Raw genomic sequence first — 21,381 nt, forward strand, 5'->3', positions numbered from 1 at the left:
TTGATCCTGTTTTTATAAAGATTTATAGATTGTTAGTAATTTTTCAGGAAATCCATCTTTCACAGAGAAGTTTAAAACATTACAATTCCTATGTGGTACCCACTGCTTTGAAAAATGCATTTTGTGATCCTGTAAATTTAATGGCTAAGGTGGGTATGCTGGAAGTGGAAAAGCAGGCAGAGAGTCTCTGCGCTCTCTCATGCTGTGGGTTACTGCAAAAGGAGGCATTGAGGAGGGTGACTCCAATGCAGGAATAGAGCTGACAGACCTCTACTCACAGCCCTCCTGCTAGAGGGGCTTACGTGTACACATTCATAGAAATAGGAAAGAGGGAAAGACAGGGCAGCCAGGCTGCATATACACTCATGAGGGTCAGAAATTTATTTGAGGAGAATGCTTACAGTCTGTAACTTATAAAGTAAAAGAAAAACAATTGTGTGAACCTAATGAAAGAAGTTAAGATCAAAAAATAAGTTAAATTCTTTTCAACAATGAAGAAAAATAACCACTGGATCAAGTTTCCAACAGCTGTAAACACGTTTGTTTGTTTGCTAGAAATTTTAATATTCCAAATGATTTTTTTAAAAATGCATTTGAATTCAAATAGGGTTAAGTCATAATTATACTGTTATGTGAAATGACCAAACAAATGTATAATATCTCCTTCTCAGTTAGCTAAGTAGTGTTTCTATTCTTCTGAATAAATCAGAAAATCAAAGCTGAAGTCAGGTCTTCCATGCTCGGAGAACCAAGTCCCTCACCTACGTTTTCCCCAATAGTACATCGTATCATAGAGATAAACTAATAATGTTGGAAAGAAGTGGATATTTGTTTTGATTATACACACATCTATTTTCCTGGCTCCTGCTCGTATGTTCTCTATCATCTGGACTGGAAGGTGGCAGAGTCAGTAGCAGAACGATGGGGTGATTCTTCATGTCATCCTATGAGTGACAAGAATTTCTGTTATCCAGGCTGGACCTTATGATCTGACTGTAGCTCCATGTAAACCATAGGTCTTCCTTCATGCACTCAAAACCAGAAAAACAAAATAAACCCCAGGTCCATCTCTGTTTTGTTTCCAGCAAACTCTATTTGTTTAAAGTACGGATGATTTTTTCCCAAAAAATAACAGTCTGTTTGGAATTAATTTACTTTTAGGTCACATTGGCACAGAGATGATGCCCTTCAAAATGAAATTTACATCTGAAGCACTGCAGAATTTTAGGGGTTCGTTACCTTAATGTTATGCCTACCTTGAAGTGAAGAAACTTATCTGCAAAGATACGGTCTTAATAAAAGGTAAATGATGTAACAGAAAGGCACCAAAATTAACCAAATACCTCTTTGTTGATGCCTGTGCCTCTGCCTCACCAAGTCGCTCCTTTCTGTATTCTGTGGCACACCAAGGTAGAAATTAAATTGCTTTTCTTCCATCTGAAAAATGAAATCTGTGAAGTTTCTATTTTAATGGAAACCTTGTCTTTATTCCCTGAACTTCAATGAGAAGCCCTTTGACACCTGATACACCAGCGTGTTAAACATAACAGGGCCGCCGACCACTGGATGGCCCAGTGTCAGGCCCTTAATATACCACTGCATCTCAAAGAGGAACATGATTCTCTTTGTCCGTGGGTGCAACAGAGAGCTGATGTCATGAAATGGCTATGAGGAAGAATAATACCATCAGAACTGTTTATTTAATTAGTAACAAGGGTAAAATCCTCCTAATGCAGCTTGATCAAGGGTCAGTTTGAAGGGTCTTTATCAGACTATGGGTAGCCTTCAGTGACTGAGGCTTAATAATAATCTCAAGACTTCAATTTCCTACTAATAAAGGGTAATATAATGTAGGGTAAGCCCTCTTATTTGTTCAGATCTTTTTAACCACTGAGGAGCTAATATGCAACAACTGAACAAACAGTGGCCACACAGGTTTCATTTTTAGAAGCACACATGACCTCTGATGAAAGAAATGATCAGTCAAGCTCCAAGGCAAGGATGGAGAGTTTGCTAGTAAATGCATATTTTTTCTTTGTGAACCAAAAGAAAAGCAAGCTACTACCATATGTGATATTAAATAAGAGTGCCTAAAAATGACTGTGGAATTGTTATACTATAAAAATGTTATGGCTTTCAAAGAATTTTCATTGGTAGAGTCTGATGGTCCTTACAAACATGTTGTCCTAAATGGAGTCTGTAGAAAGCTCTAAACGTATTAGCATTACTTATGTAGCAGATTTTTCGAAGTCTTAGTATTGCCTCTTTACAATTTTAACAGCAACTAAACTCACTTTGCTGTTTTTTTCCACACACTTATACCCAAACTATCTGCCTAAATCTCTGTCTCCCAAAAGAAACTCGTCTATGCAAAAGTGCAGCAGAAATACAGAAGATTTTCATCACTATGGAAGAAAACAAGGTTGCCACTTGTTTAATGCATATGTATAATTAATATATATTAATATATATAAGTACATTTATACATATATAAAATTTAGGAAAATTGAATAATGTAGTAGCCTCCAGATGCCTGGACCAATTTCAATGTTGATGCAAGACAGCAGAGACAAACAACATGCCCACTTGCTGCAGGGTGAAATTCAATCTCTTTAATCCAGGATTTTTAAGACTTCGTTAATTTTTTATTTTTCCTTCTAAAAACTGCTGGAGCTTTGGTTTTGGTATACCCACAGGTCTTGGATTGTGGTTTGCAGTTCTTTGGTTACTCACCCTTCTTTGGACACCATATGCCCCACCTCTTCTTATAACTTGCCATCTTCTCATTTGCCTGGACAGTTGCTCTGACAGCAGCTCCATCAGGAATGGCCCTGACTTGACATGTCAGAATTTTAATCCACTGAGTATTTTTCCCCAGGGTGGGTAATCAATGCAGAGAGTCATATTTATGTCCTTCTCAATACATTAGTTATGAAGTAAAACCCAGGGAGGGTGCCATGTTATTTTTTAACATGTTATTAGGAAATAAAAATATTGATTTTTATCACATCTATGTTTCACTTCTCAGACTAAAATAAATTTTAGGGCAAAGCAGGTAAAATGGAATATTGAAAATTCTTGCAAATATACTGTAGTATTTTACCCTGCACCAGGCTACTGTAACCTATGTACTGAAAGAATGAGAATTAAAGAATAGAGTCTCCAGTAAGTAGGAAATGTAAATCTTATTAATGCTTATAGGAGTTACACCTACACATTGAATAGGCAGTATACTAGTCCTTTAAGTTGATTACCTGACAAATGACTATAAAATGAGAGTAACTTTTTTCAAAGCACTATGTGACTGTTTCAGACTCTAGGGTTCATGGATTTTACAGTTATGGAAGTAGTTTTTAAAGCTTGTAATATATATATATATATATATATACACACACACACACAATATACAACAATGGGACACAGCAAAAAAAAAAAAAAAAAAAAAAAAAAAAAAGTATTTACCAAGATAATAATATAACTAAAGGCTATAGCTAGTTCAACACCAATAAAGTAAGTGGCAATATGTATATAATTATCAGGCAGGGGCACTGTATAGGATAGAGAAGGAAGTTCTAGATAGTAAATCTACTTACAAGCAGGTACTTCCAAGGCCAAAGAAATTGAGCAGCAGCAAGTCTACAGACCATCTCTGGAAAACCTGCACTGGACTGTTGTGAAAGGTTCAATATTGGCATAAACTACACTTATATCTTTCTTTCTGTGCAGAAGTCAGAAAACTACAGGGGCAGAGCAAGAAGAGAAATAGTATTAGATTTCTTACGTAGCAGAAGTGATCTGCAGAAACCTTATTTTGCCCTCATACATCCTCTAATCGTTCAGAATTACCAGAAGTTTATTCTTGTTCCCATGTTCCAGCAATAAAGAAATATTGCTTAGAATATTGCTAGGAGCAGATGCCTTACCTATCCTCTCCAGAAATATTTGTTGAATAAATATTCCAATCAGTTCCAATGCAGTGAAAATTTATATTATTTCAGATATTATTATTGACAAGGTGCTTGAGGGAACACAGCCTCTTCAATCCTTTTGATATCCCAGAGTGTCACAACATTTTTTTTCCGCTTAGTTCATGCCTCTCACAGAAGTTTTTGGCATCATCTTCATCCCTTCTCTCATCCCAAGTGTCCTCTTTCGCATCTCCAGTTTCCCCATGCTATGGATATCAGTCCATTCTAACTCTGGTTTCCACAAAGGCACGAGCAGCTTTTTGCCCTCTCATCTTCAGCTGACATCATTATCAGGAAACTGACCTGCAGGTGGACTCCCATCCTCTTGTTCCTGCTGATGACATGATTTCCACCTTTCATCGCAGGCAGATCCTGCAGCCAGCACTGATGATAAAACTGTATCACTTCTCATCCTCCCATAGCTCCTAAACTATAACTGAAAAATGAAGCAAAAGAGGTGTGGCACAGACACTAACTTGCTGTGTTACAGCTTAATAAGAATGAACTATCTGAAGTAATCATTTAAGAATTGGCTATTGTGTTCTATGTTCTCAAACACAATAATCAGACTTTAAAAGCAAACAAACAAAAACAATCACAACCCCACCATCACTACTACCATGGTCAAACAACTTCAAATCACTAGAAGTACTGGAAAGAAAAACAAAACAAAATGAAAACACCAGTCTTTCCTCGATTTTGCTTTTTCCTTAATAAAATGATACACAAATTCATTCCTTGACAAAAGGCAAATCCTTCGATCACATAAATTAGGGAGCTTGAGGGCACTTGAAGCACAATAGAGGATGTTTCTTATATGTAATGTATGTACATAAAAATGCATGTTAATGTTGATTTGTGCAGGCCAAATTGATGGCCAGGTTAAAGGTCCTATGTAATTTGGACTGCAAATCTCTGCTTTTCAAATTGTTGACTTTCTGTGATGCAAAAGCAAATAAACATGAAGTCTTTATCCTGTATTGCTTGCACAATCAGATCATTAGATAATTAAAACAACAAAAGACACATGGAAATATTGGCTATAGATGTAAATCAATTACTCTAAAAGCAATTACATTGGATCTAAATTAGCCAGGGGTTATATGGGAGATATATAATATTTAATTTGCTGTATGGCTCTGGCACAAATCCAGTCAACAGCAGCAGCAAAGTCACCATTTCTTAGTGATGGTAAAGAGCAACAAAACAATCACTCTATATTGGTGACCTCAGCTCTTAAAGCAAAGATAGAATTCGTACTGCAAAGTTATGGCATGGAAAGAAAACATAACTACTTTGAATGAAAAAGGACTTACCATAAAACAGAATGAGGACTAGCTTGGAGTAAGCATCTTCCCATTTCTTTTAGATTACATATGAATTCTGTCACCATATATGTAAAGTGGATTAAATCTTCCCTGAAATAAAATGTATGAAGCAGAAAAATACTTAAAATGAGCATATGCTGCTGCATGAAATAGATTTAAAGGGATATGGCTACTGTGGAATAGTCACATCCATTATTGCCACAGCCTACCCTAATAGGTCTTCCCATTTATTTTTTTTTTAATTGGTTTTGTAGCAGACATTAAGCTAAGACCAACCATCTTCCTCTTGAGATATTTTCAAAGGGTTGTGTGGAACATGTTTGTGCCAGCCTTGAAATTCTGGAGTTGCACTGACACTGCACAGCTGCACCCCCGGAGATGCTTGCATACAAGCTGACCGGTTGCTTTGTCCCCAAGAGGTAGCCAACATTTGAGCCTGGATGGTCTCCTTCTGCTGAGGAACAGGTACTAAAGAGACCTACTCATGAAATCTCAGTTATCTCATATATTTGTCTGCTAAACTGTGACCACAAACTGTGTTCCTCCCTTCAGAAGGGAAAAGGAAAATTGTGTCTTTTCCTGGGGAGAAGCTGAGCACATCTGCATAGATGAGTGTTGCCATGTTGGAGGGGATGGTGAGAGCAAGGGACACTGCAAGGGTTCCAGGGGCCAGCAACTGCAGTTGTGAGGAGCCAAACCTCCTCACTGGGGCAAAAAATTACCCTAGGAAGCAGAGAGGGACTACACTGAGTTTGCTGTAACTAAATGGGCTGAAAATTGACATCAAGAACCCTTCCAGGAAGGAGGAAACAAGCAAAGGAAGATTTGTTTAAAATATCTCGTCTTTTTGACTTCTTTTCTTCTTCATTTTACCCACTCACTTTGAAGTGTGCTCTGGCATGGAGCTGGCTACACAGCACCAGGGAAAATCTTAGTCACCATCTTGAAAGACACTTGGCATGGGCATAACTGCACAACAGGTAGGATCTCAGCCTCACTGTGCTCTGCAATCTTATTTCTCAAAAACCCATGAGGGCAGTCCCCTCAAACACGGCTGCAGCTCTAACAGCTTTGTTGTTTGGTTTAAGTAGATTGCTTCTACTTCAGGAAGAAGTCTCCATTTCAATGACCACTGAGAGCACAACCTTGAGATACAGCCAACCCTCACCAGAGCAAGTAAAATACATGTACAGTAGTTGTACAACATCAAGAATCTTTCATGTATTCTAAAGCACTTCAGAGAGCTACAACACGCATTTAACATAAATTAATTTTCGTGTCAGGCCAATGCAATTCTGAAGTCATAGTTAAGTCTTTTTTTGGAGGAAAGCCCAGTGACAGGCGAGATAAAATTTCACGTTAATTTTCCCTTAGAGCAAGTTGGGGGAGGGGGATTGGGGGTAGAGTGGGTAAGAAGAGTTGGGGTCATTGGTGGCGGGGAGAAAAGGTAGTATAATGCTGCAAAAGAAGAAGGGTAATAGTTATAGGCAATCAAAAAGAAAATTGCTCTAAGTACCATAAGTAGTTTTAAGAAAACCCCAAAGCCTACTTAAGAACTTAAAATAGGACAAAATTGGTGCTTGAGGAGGCACATTGGACTTGTTCTGAATATCTTAGGTTATTCTTCTAACTGAATTCTCTTTCATCATACATTTAATTTGCCCCTGTGTAAACAAACATTTGGCTGAATGAAATCCCAGGACAGGTCAGGGATTCAGGGAGGTTATGTTCTGGGAGTAGGTCTCTCCAAACTAACCATTCTAAAAAACACTTCAGAGAACTAGCCCCGTTTGACATGCTAAATAAAATAACCTATTAAAGCAATGGGACAGAAGCTTTTACTTTGCCCATGCCTCAGCTCTTGCCAACACACCAGCTCCATGGCTGCCTGGTGAGGGTGGTGCAGTGTAAAGCTCCATCCCTGATCCAGTGCAGCTACTGGAAAAATAAATTACCAAGCTCCGAATGTGAGAGAAAGAGCAATTAAAAAACTCCCCCCCTTTTTTTTTAATCAAGGACTGTTTTGCCTTGAGGGCTTGGAAGGGAAGGAAATCAGGCTTTTCAAGCTTTTGTGGGGTAGGCTTTGGAAAATATCTCTAATAGACATCCCCGTCCTTTACAGACTGTGCTCTGCCCTGTATTTCTTTCCCTTATGGCGCATGTGTAGGAAGATTTGTTAGACCTTAAACTTGTCACAAATGTAGTCGCTAACAATTTGCCCCCATGTTCAGATGCTCTTGCGATTGCTTTCTCCAGTAATTACTCAGTGGGTACGCCACAGCAAGCTCCATAAGTTACAGCTAATCACTCTTAAGTGCTAGAAGCAGGACTGTATTTGTGCAAAGAAACAGCAATCAAATATGGTAAGCAGATGGCTGTTTCTTGTCCTGTTACCACACTAAGCACAACAGATTAAGCCATGATGGATTTATCAGCACTGATGGATACATTAACACCATATGCTTTTATAGAATAAATAGCTTTTGACATTTCATTATAACTTCTGATGCCCCACTTTAAAAAAAAAAAAAAAAAAAAGCTGTTTCTCTTAAAAAGAAAATGCAGATGTTTACAACAAAGCCAGCAAGTTTTCCCATGTTCTCCTTAAGCATTGTATTTCAGCACTTTATATTATGTTAGACATAATTGAAATCCCAGAAATACTTCTAGAAATCCATACCATTTATTTAAACCATAAACTGCATATTCACTGCTCTAGTGGCTTTTTGACCATCAATTCTTGTAACTGATAAATGCCAGCATTTTAAAACCAATGGAAGTCTTAGCTCATTTGCCATACCTCAAGAATCGTATATAAGATTATGTAAATAGCAGTAAACCAAATATAAGAAGCCAAGAACTTTCTCTGTCTGATTTACAGGGTGATCTGTAGGGTATGGGAATGCACTGAATGTTAGCTGATATTTTTCAATCCTAGCAGAAAACATTTCTTCAGATTTTTTCCTAACTCCTGATTTCATGAGATGAGGAAGAAGAAAAAAGCAAGCAATTTTCTAGGAGCTGGGGATGTCAGCTGCCCAGTCTGCTGTCAGTAAATGAGCAGCTGAAATGTACAATTCATGCATTGACACAGCAGATGCTTCAAACCAGGCTCTGAACAGCTAGTGCGCACAGTCATCATACAAAGGGTGATCAATAGGTATTCATTCCTAGTCCCGTCACCTCTAGAAAAGCAGAATGCTAGCTGCTCAAATTGCAGTAACAGAGTTAACAAAACCATACACTTTCAGGGGACAATAGGCATTTTTGGTGGTTCTATTCAGTACCCCACTGTAGTTCAAAACATGCTTAGAAGCCTATTCAGTGTCATCAATCAAAAACAGCTGCATGCGTGTGTGCACTTGCTGCACCTTCTTCATTCCTCCCTTCATACACTTAAGTTCCTGTACAGGTCATCAGTTTGGCGTTTGTTAATTGCTCATCCAAAGTCTAGGTTTTAATCACCTGATCTATCAAAAGCCCTTCTTTCCCTGCCTATATTCATCTTGTCAGTTAGTGACATTTTTTGTAATGAAAGCAGTAGATCTATTGATAGCATCCCTCAACAGAGTAGAAGGCATCCTGCATTAGCTTTGTCTTCTAAACCAGCCTGTTCTATTACAATTGACCTTCTCCTCTTGATTACCACACAAATCATAGTCCTCTCCCCTCTCCTCCCCCCTTTTCCCTCCCCCCCATCTATTAGAGTATTTCTTCTGTAGCCATTCAATTGCCTGACTGCAGCTGGTAATTGGATTCATGTTTGGAGCACAGCTTTCTACGTACAAGCCTGGAATAATTCAAACAGGACCCTGGCCTAAGGCTGGGGCCATATGTTAAATTCAGATTTGTGTCTGTAAAATCTGGAGTACCCTGACAGGAGTATAATCCATTTAACGGCACAAAATCCTGTCCTATTTGCAACCTGCATTTATTTTCTCCTCAGAAATAAAATTCCATTTCACTACTCTTTTAAGATGTTAAGGGCAAGGCAATTTCATTATGGTGACTTGGTGAAATGTAAAAATGATGTTACTTTGGCAACTGTCTTACCTCTCTCTAGGTTTCAGGAAACAATGCAAGCAGTTTTCAATTACGGTAGTACAAAAATTAAACACCATAAAAAAGAAAAAGCAGACCTGGCAGCATGCTTTGTGTATACCACACACCATTTACCATGCTGTCTCCAGAGCCCCAGACTTATCATTGGGACCAAGCTCAGATAAGCCGCTACACTGAAAAGCAAAAGAGCAGTTAGTGGTATCAGATCTCCTATGCCTCATGTAATGTTATTTCAGCATCAATTTATTCACCTGGAGTTAAATAATACAGTGATAAAATACAGTCAGATTCATCATGCTCCAGCTTTTGAGGGTTTGTCATGTTTCTCTTTCTGTTTCTTGGGTCCAGGCACAACCAGACCTAAATTTTGCACTGTTTAGGCCTGTTATGCCCCTTTTTACCTGAGCTTCTTCCAGCCTAAGCCATTAAAATAATGCTAGTTTGTAACTGGCCTAACACTATAGTATATGCCAGCCTTAGATTAGAGCTCTCCTAGTAACCGTAAGGATGTCTGTTGATACTTTGCTGATACATCTAAAACTATACCAACTCTGAAAACAAACACAGACTTGGTACCCACCACACCCTCCACCTCTTCTGAACCTTTCTGTGATGTCAGTGCTTCTCAGCCCTGTAGCATTAGCCAAAGTGCCTTTACAACCAAATAAATAAATAAAACACAAAAATCTTTTACTGATGCTGATTCTCAGCATGGGATCCTTTCCCTCCAGTCTCCCAGCAAAAGCAATGAGATCGCAATAGAGCACCCAAAATATTCCTTGGGTCTCCTTCTGCATGACTCATTAAATTGTTCATGTAGGACAAAAGCAAGGGGCTTTAGAGATTATGAGAAAAAAGTGAGGAAAGGAATAAAGATCCTTTCCTTGGAGTTAGCAGAAGGATCCCCAGAGCCTCTGGTTCACAGTCCCTCCTGCACCTCCTGTATAAATTCTTCTCCCAGTTTGGCAGCTGCAGTTATTGCACTTCACTTGGGATTTCTCTACAGCTTTGCACAAACAGTTCAAGGTTTCAGAAAACTTTATGGCTCAGGACTGTTCCATTTGGAGACATCTGTCTCTTCTTGCTTGGACTGTTTTCCCTCACCTGTTGCACAACAGAGAGGATAAGTGATGCCTTCTTTCTTCTCCTTCTCCCTGCCAGTGGCCTACTCCCATCCCAGCTGCTTTACCTCTTGAAATGGACATGAAAGATTCAAATCCTTCTGCATGTCTGTTGAGGCTCCCCTCCTCCATAGTCCCATATGGCACTGGTCATTGCCTGTCATTTCCTGGCCTTTTCCCTTCCTCTGAACCTAGACACACAGGCTTTTCCCTCTGCTTCTACATGGGACTGTCTCCCTAAACAGACTGCTCCTTCACCTCCAGGATGAAACCTGATTGCCCCAAGAAGAAATAAAAAAATCAGGCTTTGGTGTTATTACACACACTTCATTTAAGCATTTTCTTCTGAAACCACTTCATTCCCTGAGTTGCTCAGTGTATCCCAGCTTGAGCCCACGCCTGCCAACAGGTGAAACAATCAACCCGCAGCAAGTCATTTCTGAATGTCTTGCAGAATATCAGAAAAAAAATAGGCCATTTTAGGAAAATACTTCAGAGTTCTGACATCTGATTTGAGGGTCACTTTGTACCAATACAGCAGCTTTTGAATTTCTGATGATAAAGCCCCTGCCCGTGATGTAGGAGATCTGGGTTATTCTTCCAGCTGTGCCTGATTCAAAGCAAATCTGGAATACAAGGGCCTTCAACATACCTGGGAGATGTGTTCTCATTGCCCTGCCAAACAGTCAGCTTTGCTGCTCCATTTTCTGTAAGTAACTCTTCCTCTCAGAAAGCTTCTGTATATAGTACAGTATATAATGTGCACCTGCTATGCAATTCCTAGGTTATTAACTTATGTTCAAAGGAGGACCTTAAAACTCTTGTCCCATATGACAGATTTAACTCCCCCTTCTTCTCATTTCACTGGATGTTCTGTTTACGACCTACATTTTCTTGCTGAAAATATCATCCAAAGTAACACATTCCAGCTCCTGAAACTGCCTTGTCCCTCCCCCACAAATTGTTATAATCTCCACTTTCAGTATTTCCAGCACAAGGAACAGCTCATAAAGTAGCTGTTGCCTCCTTTCATGGTGTCACAACTTCCAACAGTGCAGCTCTTCAAAATATAAGAGCACCCAGAACTCTGCATACAGAAAGTAGGATGCCCCTCGTCCACATTCATTTTTTAACTGTCAGCTTTCTGACAATTTTTTCCTTCTATACCTTGAGAGAGTGCTCCAGGGCTTCCTAACTTCACTCTTGTCCCTAGGGTTTAAAAGCTGCTGGTCACCTGATATCCCCATCTCTACAAGCAGAATTCAGCAGTAAGCAGAATTTATCTTTTCACCTACATCTATCCTACAGATAAAATGGGTTTTCTTCTGTACTACCTGATTGAAAGTCTACTGGAACCAATGGAATCTGTCTATTGCTGACACCATCTTTTCTTCTCCCTCTCTCTCTTTTTTTTTTTTTTTTTTTGTGATAGATCTCACATTTGCTGTCTTTCTTAAAATTGCAGTTCCTGAATGTTAGTGATGAAGTAAAAACCCCATCTTCTTCCTTCTCCTTTTAGTTAACACTCACCTTTGGAATTCCTTCCATCTCACCTTCTAAGCTTGAAAATGCTACTGAAGTGAGATTTAAAACCATTAAAGTGACAGAAAAACTTCTTTTTCTTTCCTTCATGCTACTATTTTATATCTTTAAACTCTTGGCTCTTGTAGAACTGAAATACCCTCCAAGTTCTGATTAAAGAGGCCATTTCTGGCCATGCAGTGATGGAGAGCCTCTTCACAGGCGCTGATCTACGTTTACCTCGCAGCAGGAGATGGGGAAGATCTGATAAGCTGAAAGGGACCTAAGAGCTACTTCAGATTGCAGGGTATGAGTCACCTCCTCACAAGTCTTCTCATTACAAGCCAACTCACTCAAACAGACATTACCATGAGGTTTGGGGCTGATAGAGCTGAAAACTATTTCAGTGAAAAGTAAAAACCTGTAATAAGAACAAATTCATTGGTGAATTATTTCTGTCTTGGTCATGTAAAGAATGCACCAAGCAGGTGCTCCATCTGTATTATCTTATTTTTTTTGTGAAATTTGTCTTAAAGTTACCTTACATTGTGTCTAATAATCCAACTAGACCATAGTTCTGTCTGTGAGAAACAAAAACTGTCAATAAAAGTTTGTAAAAAGTGCCTTTCTGCATGTATCTCAGTTAAAATTTAATCTGTGAATGCAATCAGGGTGTTAGGTGTTTCTTTCTGGAAGGCTGGAGATGCCATCTTTTGCCATCTGTTCTAATTATTTTTGAATAATTTGGCAGATCTTTGTTTTGTTGCTGAACTACAGAACCAGACTTCACAAAAATAAATAAATAAATAAATAAATAATGCTAGTGTTTAGTTCAAAACTACAGCAACATTAAACAGTCATACATCAGTAGCATGCAATCAGACCAAAGACGTAGATGAAGTAAAGGTAGGTCTTGACATTTTGCCCTCACTATGGGATAACACAAAAGTAAGGAAAAAATAGCTGTTCCCAGTCTGGCACTAGTTCTTGCACAGTATGTCCCTCCTTCACTGGTTAATTTTCCTTGACAAACTCTAAGTGAATTTGTCAAATTATTCACCTGCTCATCACAACATCTGAGACCATCATCTAAGATCTCAAAGTAACAGAATTATTATTACCCTTTCTTATCAGTGGAGAAAAGTAACAAACGAAGTCCTCAAGATCACACAAGATGTCTGAAAAACAGCTGAAAAACAGGGCTCTTTGGCTCCAGACCAGAACTACAGGAATTACAATGCGATCTTTTTGGAACAGTCACTACAACAGTAGTAGTACAGTTGTAGTATTTTAAAAATTAAATAAAATTGTATTTTAGGGCAGGAACCACATATTGATTCTATTGAGTAAGTGGTTCATGGAGTCCAATGTAACGGGTTTCCTACCTGTTTGGTGACAAAACTCAGCTATAGCATAAGTGCTAAATATATATTATAAGTGTTAAATATATAATATTAAGCTTCTGGAGAAATATATGAAGAAGGATGGTCCAATATGAGTCAGTAATGACTGGTGAACAAAAGGTTGTCCAGTTAGTTATTTTAAAGGTAAATCAGTCACTTCAGCCTTTCCCAAGCAAAGACACACTGACAGTGGGGATAGAGGTGGTAAGGAGGGGAAAAAAAGGGGGGTGGGGAAATAAAGTTTATAACCATGTTTTGAGTTCTGACCCTGTTTCTGTCACAGACTGGGTATACGACCTTCAGCAGGTCCTTTCTTGCACTGCCTCATTTTCCCTTGTGTGAAGCAGGCCAGAAATTCCTCCTTATGCTTTCTCTCAGTGATGCTGTGAGGGCTGATGGATATTTGCACAAGTTTTTTTGAGCATAACTAAAGCTAGAAAGAAACAAAACATCATCTGAGGATTGACAATACTAGGTTTTGTATTATGATGACTCCCAAGAGTAAAAAATCTTACGGAAAATAAACGGGAGAATGACAAACACTGTCTACAGTAATAGCACCAGTGAGGCTGTATTGTCAGCTCCTCTGCTACAGTTTATGTAATATGTACATAAAAGTGCTTGATTCAATTTACGTGTTTGAATCAGAGACAGAAAAGAAGAGTATAGAAGATAGCTGTTTTTTTTTGCCCTCACGGTATATCTATACACCAGGACTGGGCTGATGATTGAGATCAGTGTTTTCATCACCCAGTGTTAGATAAAGCTAGGGTACGATGTTTTCCAGCTTAGATTTCTCTCTACAGAAGGCACACACAGTTTGCCATAATGCCTTTACAACCAGATTGCTCAGCAAGCACAAACCGTTGGGATGTTTTCTTATTTCAGCTGAAGAAATAATACACTGCATTATTCTCTGTAGACAGTGAAAGTAATAGAATGATTTGAATAGAAGTATTTCTATTTTTTACCCGTGATCTGGAGGAACGTGGTCGTGTGTGATGTGGACATGACCTCTGAGACCCTACCCACCTGACTCTGCTATGGTACCATCAAACTGGTTTGATGCCAGGTTCCTTGTCATGGAGGATTTTCCCTCTGCCAGACCATCAGGTGGTTTTCATGCTGTCAAATAAACCACTGAATGGATAAAGACTCCATAACCCATTTTCATTTCAATTTTCACAGCCAAACTGTGAAGCCAATGTTTTCCAAAATTACTCTTGTTTTGGTATATACAACTTAAGATTTGACAGAGCCCATTTTTCACAGTGAAAAAAAAGAAATATGGGAGTGGGATGTTATTTACAGACTCAGAGCACGATATAAAGTGATGATATATCCCTTCCAATCTATTTCCTATTTTATAAAACTTTGGCTATAGTTTCCAAATTTCTAACAAGGGAAACTGTAACATGAAGTAACTACATCAGCCAGAACTCCTATATTTGCAATTTAATTTACAGAGTGCTTTGCAATGAATAAAGCCTCATGCTATAAGAACATTTTAAACAGTATTAAAACTCAATTATTTTAAGCATTTAGATAAAATTGCTTCCCAAAACTTGAAAAATAAAGTAAATTCATACAGTTCTTCTTCAAACAATTTTTATGATGCAGTTCTTTATGAGAACCATAATCAGCCTGTGGTGCACAAGACACACTAGTTTAATCTTACCCTTTGTGACAGTAAATAATACAATACTCATTTCTATACTGTGGTAACATATTACTGCACCATCAAAATACATGTAAAAACAAGATATAGCATATAAAAATATTTTTTCACATTTGTATGCCTTCTATGATATATTAAAAAGCTAATATAATTTCTTATTTTTTTTTTAATATACCAAAGTCTCAACAAAATATTAAAAAGCATTAATTTGCTTGTGATCGTTAACAGAGAAAATGGGAACACTTTATGATGTCCAGTGGAAGTATTTTCTAAAAAGATTTTTTTTTTTTTGTGAAAGGTCTTTAATGAAAAAATTTGATTTTCCAACCAGCTGTAATGGTAATTGCAACGATAAAGCAGAACTCGTTCCAGGCACAAAGAACATGCAGACATAAACAGCATATTTAGATTTGTTACTGGACGAAACTCACCCATAGTGTAAGCAAGAGCTTGTTAATTTTACTGAAAAAGGCATCAGAAGATAGCGTGAAAAAAAGAGACAAGTAAATGAGAGCATGGAAGGACATGGCAGATTGCCAATAGTAGATGGAGTGTAAATCCAAGTTTACATGAGGGTAAAAGAATAAAAGTGAAGATCAAACAGGAAAATTCCCCAAGCTGTCTTAAAGGCAGGAACATTAAACGCATTTCTTGTTTTAATTATAATAATAGTAATAATAACAGTAATAGTAATAATAATAATAGTAGTAGCACTAATAATAACTCTACACTAAAAAGTATAAAGATAGTCATTAAGATCTTGGGCAAAAAGAATGAAGATTTAATCTATTTCCTGGTTTAGAAAGTTAGTAAAAAAAAAAAAAAAAAAAAAAAAGTTACGATAATTTCGCTTTTCGTTTCCCACTTGTCCATACAATGATTCAAAGATTTGGGGCCAAATGCATTCTCTAGTGTAAGGGGGTGTAATCCTCATTACCTCCAGTTCAAATTACACCGACATGTCGTGAACTATTCCAATCCTGAAATTCCTACCAGGCCCATGTACAAGCATCTCACATATACAATTATATAAGGGCTATTAAAAATTCCAGAGAGCAAGTGTGTTCCCATTTGTGCACTTTCAAACACAGATTTTAAGGTTAATGTTTTACTATAAGCCCTAATTGACTCTACAGATGCATCATTTTCTCTGAGTGGTATCACATTTCCTCAAACAATATAAATTCACAATTTATACTGATATATTTATATTTTTATAATATATATATACACAATATATATAGATATAAATATATATTATGTTTTATATATATATATTTAAATAATATAAATTTTTGCTTTTAGATTTTTCTTACCAGCAAACTCTGCATCCATTGCCTATGATCAGGTAACAAAGATGAATTATTTTTGGCTCACATTTCTCCAACAGTGATATAAAGTCTGCAATACAAATTGTCCATATCCACAGTTGCGCTGCATGTCTAATACTGAAAGAGTAGAAAGTTCTCAAAATTTTATCGCTGAAATAAGCACATATTACTTAGTAATTTTGAAACAAAACGAAACACTGAAACAAAATCTTATCCTATCAAACACTCCTGGCGGATGATTAAAATGATAAAATAGTAGAAAAGATAGCATTTTGAAGTGTCTTTGGTAGCAATGTGTGTATAGCTACATCCAAACTCTTGGAGGCTTCAGAGTTATGAAAAAGATTATGGTGTCAGTCTACTGATATAATAACAATTATTAGTAGGCAAATATTAAAGCACTGAATGAGTTAAATCAATAGAAGTAATTTCAATAAAAACTCAAGGGAACGTATGTGAGGGATTTAGAATCTTCATCTACTCACCTATGCAAGAAAAACAAGAACTTGATGCCATCGCATAAAATAAGAACATCTGTATGCCAATGTAAAGGAGATGACCTGTTATGCTATTAGACGTGTAGCCTATCTTAATAAGTTTAACAGAAAATCATTGCAAAAAGTTAAGAAACAGCAGAAAGACAGTGAGACAAACCATTCATTCAAATGCTTCTAGACTTTGGACTCATTTGAACTTGATACTATTCACAAGATCTGTTAGGCCAGTAGAGATGCTGCAAGACAAGCAATAAGAGCAGTCTAGCAGCAATAATCTTGAAGACCAACAGAATGGATTCCACAAAAGGAAATCTGATCTCAGTCTTGCATTAAGATAGAAACCTTAGGCCAATACAGTCTACTTTATCCACCAAGCTGGAATATGCTGCCTCAACTTAAACACTTATATTTGACTTATTTCTATCTATACAGTCAGTGAAACTCATCTTTCTTATATCTGCAGAAATTAAGGTGTTTTCATAGTTGGTTCTTATGGCACAGATGAGAAACAAAACCACGGTGATGGACACTTAACAGATGTTTTCTCTCATCATTTCATCAGCCCCAAAATGCTAATATAGGAATGAAGACTACATATAACCTGTAAAACACAGTGGAAAGTAACCAGTAAAACACTGTCTGCATGTAAAGAATTCAGTGCCATCTGTTATTTTCTTCACATTCACTATTCTAAGTATAGCTATCCACATTTTTTCAACCCCAAACACTGAAGATGTCAAACACCTGAAACAGTTTTGTAATGACACTTACAAACTGAGGAATGCTATGCATGGAGCATCTTCTTTGCAAAATGTCATGATCCTGCAGGATCCCATTGTCCAAGAAAACCTGATTAACATTAGTATTGCTTTCGTGCAAAACACGTGCCTGAGGTCTACACTCATTTGGTATGGGATGCTGGTAAGGTGATGATAAGGAAGAAAAGGCTTCTTACATATTCATAAGGACCAAACAATTAGCAAGTCTCCAGACTCGGAAAGAAAAGGTGTGTGTGTTGGGGGATGGGGGGTGGACGTGTCACATAATCATACATAAAACAATAACCTTTTGAGAGAAAATTACTAAGATTACAAGAAGAATCAATTAACAAATTAACAAAATGGCAGCTATAATAAATGCTCACCCCTCTAAGACCACTACACAAGACAAGAATGGATCAGTCTGGTCTCCCACAACTACAGGCCTTTACACAGCAGAGTTTTAGTCCAGAAAGGCTGACACAGTGCCCTGTCTCAGTTTAAGGCCTCCAGCATTACCTAAAAGAAAGAGAAACACAAGAGGTGAAGGGTTTCACTGGTGTCCTAGCCACCTATAAGAGCAAGTTAGTTGGTAAAAATCTGAGGGTCACCCCTCGAAGCACTGTGCACCCTGGAGCTGATCTCTTACAGCTGATCTCCATAGAAATCAGAGCTTCATGACTTACAACTCCAGCAGATCTCAAACATACTACTTCATTTGTTGTTGTTATTATTGTTCTTGAAGAACAATATAAAGGTATTTCAAACTTTCAGCTTGAAATACCTTTAAGATCAGTCTGTATAAATAGTTAAATATTCCCATTTATTTCTGGGAACTACAAACAAAAACTAAGCTTCACTAAAGACACTTGCAATAAATGTCCAAAGACTGGTATATGTAATGAATTTTTGGTTGTTGGGAAAGGCAATGGCAATCTGAAAAAGGTGTTCATTCATTCACCAGACTCAATCTCCATATGGCAAGTTACAACAGTAGAGCTTTTCTGTCTGAAATTCATGGTAAACTGTAACTGGAGGAGAAAAAAAAAAAAAGAAAAACAACACACTTTACTATCCACATGCTTGTTTGAAGGCTCTATGTTTGTGTGTTTTGTAGACAAACCACAGCAAGAACAGAAGAACAATCACCACCCAGTGTCATAAGCACTTCAGTTGGAACAGAAGAGGAAGCAGAGTAAGATTGTTTCTTCTGATGGCTGTTTTGATTTAATATGTGGCTGAATTACAGCATCAAGTACTAGTAATCTGATGTCTTTCATGCTTTCAGCTCAAAATAGATTTTAGAAAGACATGAAAAAATGATGGTGAAATGTTTTCATCAAATTCCTACACAAGTTCTACAACATGAATAATAAATACAAGGATGTAGACTAAAAATGTGAAATATATAATTCAAAATTACTACAAAATTCAACATGATGTGTTTTCTGAAATAAAGAAACGAGTGAGAAGCCTGGGTGTAAAGGTTTACCTCTACTTTGAAATATACATATCTTCAAGAAAATTCTGGAACCAAGAACTTTTGAAGGCTGTCAAAGGAGAAATAATAAATTAGTCAGGATAGGTGTCAACATTTGCTAACGTGCATATACAAATCTGTTGGTTGTCTCAACCTCATGTTTTTTGTTTTGTTTTGTGTTATAAATTATCCCTTAAATATAATTTACAAATATATCTGAAAAGTCAGATAGAAGCTCTTTTCTCTTCTCTAATTTATTACATGCATAGCTGTTCAGGTGCACTGTCTCCATCAAGCAGAAACTACAGAGACAGCATCACACCTTGTTAGTAAGTTCAGAATTCAATTATATAACCCTAAATGTTTCTATAAATGCCTAGGCTTTTTAACTATGCAACTAAAATCCATACCTAAATATAACTTATAGCAGAAGCACAAAAATGAGATAGTACCTCAGGAGATGGCTGTCTGACAGAAGCTGTGGAATACAAGTCCTTCCCCAGGACTCACAGATTTCCCTGGGTCTGCAGAATTTCTTACTAATCAGGCAGCTGGGAGTCCAGGATTTAGCCTTCAGTTTGCAAATGCCATTTCATTCTTTCTTAATCTAGTTTGTATTAAAGCATCCTCTCCCTCACACCAAGCAACCATTTAGCATATACTGGTTTTCAGATTTGCACTAGATATTGTGAAAAAAAGGTGAACATTTCTGGGAAGCACGACGATTCCCATTCCCACAAAATGCAAGTGGAGATTAGCTCCCATCACCAGTTGCCATTCAAAGCCTAGAAAGAGATAGTGTTTTGTTTTCTATTCAATCCTACTGACACAGGTGCAAATTGCTTGAAAACAAGTTAGCAGTAAGATTGTCCTTTCTAGGTCAGAAGACTATGCCTAATGGTTCTGGATACTGCAAAGATAAGCCTTCTTCAAGGAAAGGTATTCTTACCTAGTCTTTTTTCAGAAGTCATATGGGGAAGGCTCCACGTAGCCCTTCTTTGGACACTGTCTAATAACTTTACGTCCTGCTTATATTGCGGTGCCCCAAACTGCACATGGTGCTTGAGGTGAGGCCACACCAGTGCAGAGCAGAGCAGGACAATCCCTTCCAGCTAGTAACGTCATGCCTGATGCACCCCAAGGTAAGGCTGGCCCTCCTGGCTACCAGGGCACACTGCTGACTCATATTTGACTTGCTGCTGACTAGAACCCCAGATCCCTTTTTGTGGGGCTCTCATTCCCCAGTCTGTACATAAAGCCAGGGTTGCCCCATCCCAGGTGCAGAATCCAGCACTCGCTCTTATTAAACTTCATATAATTGGTGATTGCCTGACCCTATAATCTGTCAAGATCTCTCTGCAAAGCCGCACCTCCCTCATAGGTTTGAAGGAAAAATAACATGAGGAAAACACTACAATGTAAAATGTATACAAATTATGGTATTTAAATACATATATACACCTACAAAAAAAAAAAAAAAAAAAAAGAGAAAACTACAGCTTTGACTTTAGAATAAACTTCAAGTAGGTTAATACACATCTTTCAGATTTCAAGAATTATATTGCTTAAAAACTATATTTAATAAAATGTATAACCCAAACTAATTAATATCATTACTCAAATTCTCACAGAACTCAGCAAAGTAAGTGCTGTAAGTGTAGGGTGAATAGTCTCTCTATAATTCATAACTGACAATGAGGCTTAAAACACCTTAAGTGGAAATTTTAAATAAGGGTTTATTGTACAGTTTATATTCAAATGTGTAAATTTATATCCATAGGTATTCCCACAATACTGCTCTAATTAAGACTGTAAAGTTCTGTTATGCTTATCCAGAGGAGACAAACATAAAATAAATACAGAGAGAAAACCCAAACAAAAAAATGCATATGTAAAAAAGCAATATTAAATCCTAAAGTGACAACTGAATCTGGTACCATCCTACATTTTTCAAAAAGCTACTGTATTTCTTAGAGAGACATATGTAAAATTCACAAATATAGAATTGATAGATGTGGCACCACTCAAATCTATATAGTAGTGAAAAACATGAAGCATTTGCTGTTTACATTACTATATCAAGAATGTATTGAAGAAAGCTGAAATGAAGCACATCTTGGACTACACAGATCAGGGTGGTTGGTTTTTGTTTTTGTTTTTGTTTGGTTGGTTGGCTGTTTTTTAAATGGTTATTAATTTTGCATGTGAAACCCTGTTTGAAATGAAGCCTGAGG

The 21,381-nt window shown here is 37.5% G+C and overlaps 1 long non-coding RNA gene across 1 annotated transcript; it reads right to left on the bottom strand.

The window, feature by feature from the left end:
• Window positions 1–4,345: 4,345 nt before the first annotated feature.
• On the bottom strand, window positions 4,346–18,170 carry LOC311430259. The gene is made up of 4 exons (XR_014688644.1): window positions 18,054–18,170; window positions 16,398–16,529; window positions 5,285–5,386; window positions 4,346–4,404 (listed from the first exon to the last, which is right to left on the bottom strand). It is a non-coding gene; the product is annotated as an uncharacterized lncRNA (long non-coding RNA).
• Window positions 18,171–21,381: the final 3,211 nt, after the last annotated feature.

Source organism: Aythya ferina, assembly GCF_964211825.1.
Source record: "Aythya ferina genome assembly, chromosome: 1".
NCBI classification, from domain to species: domain Eukaryota; kingdom Metazoa; phylum Chordata; class Aves; order Anseriformes; family Anatidae; genus Aythya; species Aythya ferina.